At 47.1% G+C, this 10,745-nt stretch overlaps 1 non-coding gene across 1 annotated transcript; it reads left to right on the plus strand.

Moving 5' to 3' along the window:
* Positions 1-1,342: 1,342 nt before the first annotated feature.
* Trnat-agu (transfer RNA threonine (anticodon AGU)) lies at positions 1,343-1,416 on the plus strand. The gene has a single exon. It is a non-coding gene; the product is annotated as a tRNA-Thr (tRNA).
* Positions 1,417-10,745: the final 9,329 nt, after the last annotated feature.

A 10,745-nucleotide genomic window follows, 5' to 3' on the forward strand; every position in this document is an offset into this window, starting at 1 on the left:
AATGTGTAAGTCGAAGGTGAAAAATACAGTAGTGGCGGGGTATCAGGCGAGGGTGCTGGGACGACAGCACAATAAGAAGTCTGGATGCCCACCTTATCTCTTGATTTACGCGGATCCGTCAAACTCGTCGCCAAATGTGGTATCGGACGCCGAACGCGACGCCCGGAGAACAAAGGGCACGGCGCCCGGAGCGCCGGCCGGGAGGAAGAACAGCAGCAGCCGGTAGCCAAGCGGGAACTGATTTATTTCACACAGTGCCGCGAATATATGTACATGGTGGCGCCCCCTAAGGGCAAAAATACTTTTTAAGAAACCGAAACTGGAACCCACATACCACACCTATGATCCTGCGCATTCTGGCTGCGACGACGAAAACTCTCCCGATGGTAGCGCTGGAGTCTGCATCAGAGCTGAGGATGAACCACGGTCGCATCAGGAATTTGGGAGTGACTGGAAGTAGCAGCGTGCACATACAGCAGCGGCTGTTCCAGCAGATACGGTAGAATCGAAGGGAGCTCGAGCGGTCACGGTGCACCTCGTTCCAAACCCGGCCAGGAACTGCACGCAAGTAGGCATCGCCCAGTCAAAAGCAAAGCGCGTTGCACGAGCTCTCGCGCAGTCAAGAATGGAAAAGGCTTTAATATGACGATGATGATCGCCCTGCACTCAATGGCACGTAAGCACAGTCGGGCGTAGGCCAAGAATCGGGTAGCTATACTTTCACTTTAATAGATTAATAATAATAATAATAATAATAATAATAATAATAATAATAATATTTTAACTGAATTTGCAAGATTCTTTGTAAGTGAAAAAATATATATGTTTTTTTTGCGTTCTGTGTAATTCTAGTGCAAGTAGTTGACAAGAGGTACTTAAGTTCATTTGCAAAATTCATGAAGTCCTTCCCAGCATTTACAGTGTCATTAGAACGCTCCATGGGACGCGAATTAGTTTTGATAATAAGCTTGAGCATTTACGCAATCATTATCATCATAAATCACCTTCTCCGACAAAAATTAATTAAAATTCTGTTTTGCACCTCAACCATGAATTTACCTTCCCGATAAGTCATGAGCAAAAAAACTCAGTGGAAAAGGAGAAGTGCTAGTGTCGCGTCTTAAACAATGGAAAGCATCGTGTAAGCGTTGAACAACGTCGCCGAAGACGCTAGGAAAAGAATGGGCATCCGCACATACGCGGTGACCTTCGAGCCTTGAAGCTTGGGGAGGTAGAGAGCTCGTGGGTTGCATCCTAATCAAATCGCAGTAAGTAATTCAACTCATTTAGACAAGCTACTGCACCAGAAACCGGAATCTGAGGAAGTCGAAGCCGTTCGTGTGGCGCCGTGGCTTAGTTGGTTAAAGCGCCTGTCTAGTAAACAGGAGATCGTGAGTTCGAATCTGGCCGGTGCCTCTGCAATTTTTTTTTTTGTCCATGCGCTCAAACAACAGGGTCTGGCACAACAGCAAGCGGGAAACTTCCCATCACCAGTATTTTTTTTTCAGTAGGTGTTCTCACGGTTTCCCCCCCTCCCCTCTCTCTCTCTTTGTCCTCATTTTTTTTTCTTTTTTACTGCAATAGCACAGCACTTCCGTCCGTGGCAATCGCTTGACGACAACGACTGTTGTCATCGGCGAGTCTCTTGCTACGATTTTTCACGTCGTCAGGGTACTTCGTCACACCCAGTTTCGACATGGCCAGTGCGTCAAGAAAAATAAACGTTCCGCACGGCTACACTGAGATTTGCACCCATCCCAGTTGAGCAATGTGCTTTTTGGGAGATGAACGCGCATACGACTGAGTTCTTTCGCAGCAAAAATTTACGCGAATGGGTGCAATGTGTTGTGCAGTACACAGACTCAGGTCATTGGCGTACGTACATATATTTTGGAGTCTAGAATGAATCAATGCTGTAATAAGCATGGATTACTTCGTGTGCATCACACAAGAATTCTTCTTCACAAGATCGCGACTCGTTTGCATACAGTTTCTCGTTGACGTGGGAGAAGATGTATTTAGGTTCGTCCACGTGATGAATTGTTGTAACATCATTGTGTTCCGCACATGGATGTTGTAACAGTGTGTAACTGCATAAAAGCGAAGGCATTCCAAAGAAATAAACTGTTGGAAGTTCAGCGCTCTCTGTCCTCTCTTTTGTCCCCTCCTATCGGTTGCGCTGATTTGCACTCAGTTGCACCCATTGCAATTTGCACTCATTTGCACCCATGTTGTGCCCCCCAACACGCCCAATCCTACAGTCTTCGCTTATCCCATTTCAAATTATCTTCATGAATGTTTTTTACAATACTTAACGTAAGCTGATCGGTCTATAGTCCTTGGAGTCTTTTACCTCTACCTTCGTGTATATTAATAAAAAAAATGTCATTTTTCCAAGTCGCTGGTACATTTTAAGCTAGGGTGGTCGACAGCTAGGGTGGTCGATAGGGCCACAAATCTGCGTTTTTCTCTGTCTTGATCGTCGTCGCTGTTTTCGTCTGCAGTGTAAACCTAAGGCATGGAGCAAGAAGTATTTGAGGAGGAGAAACTACTCGGCCTCCGCAGCGCGCGAGGGCGGCGTGATAGCGTCATGGAGGAAATGCGGTTTTCGCCGCCGCACGACAGATGACGCTACGGGAGTGTTGCCATCGTTTAGATGCTCTTCTGTGGACGCGACGCATAAAAATCGTGATACCACCTCGTACGTTGCAAGATTTCTCATATTTCTGTCTGTAACATCTACTGGTAGATGTGACAGACATTTTAGCTGCAGTTATTAATAGATACTGCCCGAATTATAGGCCTTAGAGCGATTGAAACGAGCTGCTAGTTGTGGCTCCTGAGCAGATGACGTCTGCCGCATGCATGGGTCCCTCGCTCCTCGCTCGCATGCTGTGCGCACGTGTGCGTAGGTGGCCCTAGGCGGAAAAGTTCCGAATGCGGGCGAACAAGCTGTCGCCCATTCCTTCCCGATTTTCAGGCTTTCTGTCTCTTAAGCATGCTCAGTGTCTTCCCCGTTTTTTGCGCGCGCTTATCACGCCGCAACAAGAAAGAGAACTTTGCAGATTTAGATTTCCACCAATGCTCCTTGAGAATGGGGCGGAAATGTGTCGTATTGAACTGCAACAGTGGGTACATATTCTTCAAGAAGAAGGTAATTACCTTCAATGCTCCTAGTGACCTGGTGAGGTTGAAAGCGTGGGCTCGTGTCATACCAAGGAAAGATCGAGAGTTCACGCCTCGTGACTACGCTTGCGAGAAGCACTTCTCGAAGAGTAGGTCCCATCATTCGTTGAAAATCTCACAGGGTCCCTTACGACTCGAAGGCGAAAGCCGTCTTCTTTTTCTTTAGCCGATGTGTCTGTCCTGCCCCACCCCCGTGCAAAAGCTTTCTACACCTAACGTGGTTTTGTACTGCCTCCAGGATCAGAGGCATTGCAAGCTTTCTGCACCTCACCTGATTTTGCACTGTCTCCGTGATCGGCCCATCGATCACGGAGGCAGTGCAAAGCGACGATGTCATGTGATGACGTCACGTCATGTGACCACATGATGACGTCACAAATTCTGGCGGTCTGTGACGCCCTGATAACGTCATGTGGTGACGTCATCGCGTGATGACAATTTTTGCATAATTCGTGTTGGCGCCGCCGACGCTGTACGCCGACGCCGACGGTCAATTTTCGCGTTTGATAAGGCATCTAAGGCTTTCGCCATAAAAATTATACCTAAGCTACCGAGTTCACGTTATCAAAAATTATAGATTTCGCGTTCTACAAAATATATCACTCAGGTAATTTGCCTGTGTGTGACGAAATTTTTTCCGTCAATTTACTGAAAAATTTGTAGCGGGCGCGCAAGAAACACACCCATTAGCGCGAACGGCGAATCGGCGCCGAAGGGCCTCGAACCGGCGAGCTTCGACAGCGAGAGCGACGCGCGCGTTTCTCCTTCTCTGCTAGCAGACTCTCACGACAAAGGGCGCGTCAGTGCTGTGCCCGATACCGTGACTTTATGAGGAAGCCCCAGCGAGCGTAGTGTCGCCTCCTCAAGAATTCTTGCTCTGTGACCTAAGGTCATGAAGTCTGTAGAGTGCCGCAAGCTTCCCAAATATGAAATCTCCCCCAGACTGTTATGCGCCTACTCCTGCAGCTTTTCCGCGGGACATGCCTTGTAAAACCGTCCTAACCTCACCAATAGTCTTACATCGAACTTCAGTGTACGGTTCGACTTTGATTTCGCTCAAGTTTCGAGTACTCACCTGCTAACTCTACTGTCCACGATAGAAGAATTCTGTTACCGTCACTATGCGCTTGAAGTTGCTAATAGATAGTTTTGGTTGGGCGTCCAAAGCCACGTGGCGTATGCAGGCCGACAGCAGTTTCCAATGGCTGCCTTCGTACGCAGAGCTGCGTAAAGCTCGTGTTTACCATTCCCCTCTTTAACTTTCAATGCATCCATTTCGGTCATTTCTACACAGTTTCCTTTGAGCTGCCTTTGAACTGCAGCTTCTATCGTTTTGACATATCAGTTACGTATGTTTACACTTGATGTTTACACATCAAGTTTACACTTGATGACCAGCTTTCGCAGTTCAGCAAATTATACATCTCTCGAGGTAGTTACTCTCGTCTGTTTTCGTTCATAGCCGACAGTTATTTAGAGCGACCGAATGGGCACCAAGAGATGGGAAACACGGCAGAGGTAAGTGGGTGATGAAATCAAGAAATTTGCTGGCATATCAAAATGAAATGAGCTCCAGCAGGACTGGGCCAACTGGAGATCAATAGGAGATGTCATCGCAGAGATATTGGCAGAGAGCAAACGTGAGCGACGAAGATGACCTGCCTTCACGCGGAAGAAAATGAAACTACAGCCGTAACGCCGGGCAGGCCATTGACGTCGCAACAACACAACCCTCGTGATTACTTCAGCATATGTTTTCGGTATTTAGGTACTATCAGGAATAATATTTCAACCTATTAAAATGAAATTAGCTACCCGATTCTTGGCCTACCCCTTATTGTGGTTGCGTGCCACTTTTCTGTGCAAACATCATCATCGTCGCCATCTGAATGCCATGTTCCATTCTTTTCGGCACGAGACCTCGTGAAACGTCTTTGGCTTCTGACTTGACGACGACAACGTGCGTGCCCTTTCTGCCCGGATTTGGAACGAGGTCCACAAGCACGTCTCGAGCAGCCTTGGGCTTCGACGTATCCGCTGGAGGTCCATCTGTTCTGTGCTCTCACTGGTCCTTCAGGTCACTCCTGGATTACTTCTGCCTCCGTGGTTCGTCCACGTCTGCGATGGAGACTCCATACGCTGCCATCGCCAGACTTTTCATCATCCGAGCTAGAATGCGTAGCATCCCCGGCCGTACTCCAGTCAGAGCCTCTTGCCGCAACATCCGAGAAGCCACCTGTAACCCAACCAAGGACACCGGTAATATTTGTCCGTATGGAGCGGCCCACACCGTTCTTCGAGCGCTGTGCATCAGGCCACCTTCGGCTTCGAGCTTCCCGACACCGCCACCTGTGCATGGATGCAGAGACCCAGCACGAAGCCGCCTGCTGCAAAATTTGTGGAAGCTTCTACCATCAACCTTCCAGAACGATTGTGGCAGCAGCGTGAGCGCCACCATCGCCAGCAATAACTGCTGTTGCTCAGGCGCGAAGGCGAGCGTCGAGGCAACTGTGCTGTGCCCGTGTTTATAGGAGACTTGCGCCGGTTGCCGTGATGACTGCCGTGTGGTCAGGTCCATGCCATCGGAGGCTACTACGCCCAGTTTCGTCCCCGCTTTGTGTTCATAGCGAGGATGAGCAATTTTCTAGCGATGTCGCTTTATCTCTTTGTTTTATTGATTGCTTTCAGATTTCTTTCATAACCCTAATTATCAATTCGACAAATAAATGTTATCTAACGAAACCTGTTGATCCCATTTTCGTTAAAATAACATCCGCCAATAGCGTCTAACCCCAGATGTGGTATACATAAGAACAGCGCACGTACAAGTAAACGTGAAATAATTAGGACGCCCGAGTATTAAAACTACGGCAGCGGGAGTCGCATCCTCGTAGTTTTACATTTAAAAGTGCCTGCGGCTTGTGAGTGGCGAAACATCGTCGGTTGTTATTTATTTATTTATTTATTTATTTATTTATTTATTTATTTATTTATTTATTTATTGCACCCTCAGGGTGACTCCTGGGAACTGGCTACGTCACATGCAGTTTATAAATTTGATGACATTTATAAGGAGCGCTGTTTACCACCTCAGGAAGAGTGTAACAATGTGCACAGCACGTTTCAATCCTCTCAACTAACGCACTGAGCGTGACGTACCTGTATATTCGTTCGCAAGAGAATATGTTCGTAAGAGAATACTTTAGCCAATCCTGATGATGTATACATGATTGGCGAGGCCGGCAGACCAATGGTAAAAGACACGTACGATAGAAAATATTTTCGAATTCGCGCCCTCTTGGCTAACCAGAAAAAAAGACGCTTGATTTGTTTGCTTACGGCCACCTTCACATCGCAAATGTCCTGTCAATACTAAATTCAGCGTAAACAAGCTGTCATCTGGCGAAGAATAACTCTCATGCGATGCACTCAACGCAATCATCGTGTAGCATAATATTCCTCCATTCTGAACTCCGAAATCTATGTACAGGCCCCGCTGATCTCGTAGTCTCTGTGCGGCACAACACTTTGCCCCTACTGTCCAATATTGTTATGGAGAGAGAACTACGGGGCTAGGGCGTTCGGTTCGCAAACGCACGCTGCCCAAATATCTTGGATGCCATTTTCAGTGGAGCGCCGGAGAAAGCATTTTTTTTTTCTATCCGCTCTGGCAATTGCAAAAAACTTGGTGCGACGAGGTGCGCTGACGACAACAAAAATCGTAGTATATAGTCGAGTCGTTAATGAGGACAACGCTCATCGTCAACCGAATGCGATACATATACGGGCACCATGACAAAGGGCAAACACAATTTCGAGCACTTGACAGCAGTAGCAGTAAAAACAAAAAAAAAAGAAAAGCAACGCGAAAAAACTACTGAAACGGACAAAAAAACACAAGAATCCAAGGTCATCAAAACTTTACAATTTGCTGTACTTCGGATCCTGGAATATTAGCGTAGTAACCGCAAATATAGATTACTAGAAAAATCAACTCAAGCACCGGCGAGATTCGAACTCACGGGCTCCTCTTTACTAGACAGGCTCTCTAACCAACTAAGTCACGGCGCCGCAACTAACCACGGTTCCGACTCCCTCGGATTCTCATATCTGGTGCAGTATTGCGCTTAAATGAACGACCCAATTCCTTAAGACCTGATCACGTTGCAGCATACCCGCTTTCAATTTCACACTCCGCAAACTGGCGCTGAGTGCTCACAACGGGAAGGGGGGGGGGGGGGAGGGATTAGCACCTGGGATCCGTGCATGCCCACGCATGTGTTATGAAGTGAATTTTAACGCCGCCTCTGGTTAAAACAAGTACAAATGTAAAAGACCGGATTAGAAGGAGAGAGGGAGACAGAAAGAGCGCAATAAAACGCGTGAAGGCTGAGCATGTATCACTAAAGCATCTGTCTGTCGCAGAAAGGATTGTGATATCTAGAGGAGCCCGTGTTATCATGCCAGGAAGTTATGTCACGCTTTAATTATTAAATGTGAAGCATTTCTTAGCGAACCCAAGACACTTTGAGCGTTTCTATCTACGTATCACGTTGCACCTACGGAGCACGTTGCAAAGCACTCCGAGTTTTCCCCTAAGTGTGAAACAGCCTGTACATGAGGTCTGAGATTGGTACTGCATGGGAACTCTTGAGTACAAAATGGCGAGGAGTTCGCGAGCAAACAGCGTCACTGGTTCCAAGGATGCGAGCATTGGAACGATGGTAACAGGTTTGAATCTTCGACCATCGCTTATGAAAACGTATCCGTACATGAAATTATCACGACAGCGGGTAATCAAGGCCCGCTCCCATGTTTAAGGTTTCGCCAATGGGGGCCCATTTGGCAAAGAACAACGTCGGTACCATGCATGGAGTCATTCCTGCGAAAAAAAGAATGCGGGAAGCTCGCACTAGCTCGCGCAAAGCTTTGCACGAAGCACATGCCCCTCGCCGCTCGTACTCCCCGTCGCCGACACGTCTAGCTTCAAGATGCGCGGCTTTCTCTGCGGGAGTACGCATCTTCTTAGGACGTCCCATGACTGTCTGGGCATGATCGGGCGCAGCCAGGCTATGCACTGCAGAGCGTAGGTTGCGCGCGATGTCTCCGTCGGTAGGCGTGGCTTAGCTACTGCGCATGCGCGGCTTCGCCAGGTGGTGCGGTATTTGGTCGCTAGACGACGCGATGCTTGCTTTCTCTTTCCTTCTGTTTTTGTCTCTCTCTAATTCTCTCTCTTTCAGTGCTATGGTTTACTCTCTCCCCTCCTCCTCACCATCACACCTCCCCTCCTCACGCTCACTTCTTTTTCCCACCCACTCGCTACACTATACTAAAGAAGGCTATGGTATGCTCTGCTGGCGTGCCTGGATAGCCGAGTGGTTAGGACGCTCACCTTTGGATCGAGAGTACGCGGGTTGAAATCCCGGCTCGTGAAGAATTTTTTTCGGCAAGAATTCCTCTCTTTCTCTTTCTTGATATCTTTTTTTCTTGCTGTCTCTCTGTTTCTTTCTCTCTCCCTCTCTATGTACTCGTTCTCTCACCCTTCAGGGTTGTTACAGACCACGCCGGAGAAATCGGCGCATGTGTTCTGAGAGCGAAGCAGTAGATGAAGAGGACGAAGAGGAGGAACAGGACGCAGAGAGCGCGTGCCGGTTCATGATGATGATAGTTCTGGGTCACAACAGACATTTCGCGCCGGGCTAGGCCAGGTTCACGGTTAAGAGAGCGGCCACCTTAGTTACCTCTTTGATCGGCACTTGTAGAAATAATCTATGTTTAAGCTGACGAATCCCATATTGTAAGCATGAAGCATCTCCAATATAACGCAAATCATGCAGGTGAGATCATCCAATATAACGCAAATCATGAGTTCAGAGACGAAGGAATCCATGAAGTTTGTGACATTTTTTTTTTACCTTCATCACCCTGACGTATTTCTGTAACGGGCTGTGTAAACCACAAGGTCTATTTTTTTAAACGAAAGTGTTTTATGCCGGTGTCCATCAAGACTTCAGTGACGTATTTCCGTCACGGAAATGACGTATAAAAAATGCACATGATCAGATGGCAAAGCAAAAACATGGTTGATTCCTCCGTCATAGGAATCGGTACAACACGAAAGTAAAACGTGTCTTTACAGAAGTAGTTGAATGTTTACTGTACATTGATATAAGAGAGCTTGCACAATGTCTATTGGTGTTTGGCAGCTATAACACTGTTTACCGCGGATGCACCCACGTTGACCTTTGGTGGCACATGTCCATCCCGACGACTAACGTCAATGATCCATGGTTAAACAAACCTTTGTGGCAGCTGTAGTAGTTAACGATGAGAGCGCAATCACAGACAGCGGTGTGACAGCCAGAAGAGCGTCGCTGATTGGACGCAGAATTAGGGCTAAGGCCGCCATCCCGCCGCATGTTAAAGAGTTATTGAACACCACAGCGGGACTTGAGGGAAACGCAACGCGCGCCCGGCCGCGATTTCTCCCGGGGCGAGCGTAAGCGGGGAAAGCGGTGTTGCAGCCAGGCAAGGCAGGCACGCGTCGCAAAGCTATTTTTGGTATGGATGGATGCTATGAGCGAGACCGACGCTTGGGGTAAGGTTGCCACCTCACGGTGTGTTAAGGCGTTGACAAAACTGCACTTCTATTGGAAACCCGCCGAATGGGACGGACGCGTAGCAACGACACGTTGCAGGAGCTAATCGCGGAGGCCACGGTCGTGATGCATTACTTCACTTTACCACCATTGATCATCGACGTTAGTCGTCAGGACGGAGATGTGCCATCAAACCTCAACGTGGGTGCGTCCACGGTGAACAGTGCTACAGCTGCCAAACACCAATAGACATTGTGCAAGCTCTCTTACATCAATGTACAGTAAACATTCAACTACTTCTGTAAGGACACGTTTTACTTTCGTGTTGTACCGATTCCTATGACGGAGGGATCAACAACCATGTTTGTTTCTTCGCATCTCTGCAACAATTTCTGCCGCCGTACCGAACTTTATTTAGTTACTTGTGACATGTCACCATGATGACCATTCATGAATAAAACATTTATTAACAAATTCTGTACGGATGCCATACCAAAGGAGAAGAGGCCAAGCGCCATCGTAAACATTTTCCGAAACTGATGTGTATGTTCATGCCAGTTCCTAAATGACAACAACAACAACTACTACTACAATAAATAATAATAATAATAATAATAATAATAATAATAATAATAATAATAATAATAATAATAATAATAATAATAATATCACAGAGCAACCATAATGAAGACAACAGTGAGTGTATGATGGCGACGACGACAACTACGCGCTTCCACAACAAGACATAAATAAAAACAAGAGCACTGCGACAATAACAAGGTTCGCTCAGAAAGCAATACTAAGTGGAATTAATACGTACGAACACGTTACGGTATCTTATTTAGATAAATATTATTAGAAATGAGTACATTCTTAAGCAAGCAAGCAAACAAACAACTTTATTGTGGTACTGAGTAGCTAGGCAGGGGGGCCTACTAGGTAGGTCCTTACCCAGCCGTT

Source organism: Rhipicephalus sanguineus, chromosome 1 (assembly GCF_013339695.2).
Source record: "Rhipicephalus sanguineus isolate Rsan-2018 chromosome 1, BIME_Rsan_1.4, whole genome shotgun sequence".
Classification (NCBI taxonomy): Eukaryota; Metazoa; Arthropoda; class Arachnida; order Ixodida; family Ixodidae; genus Rhipicephalus; species Rhipicephalus sanguineus.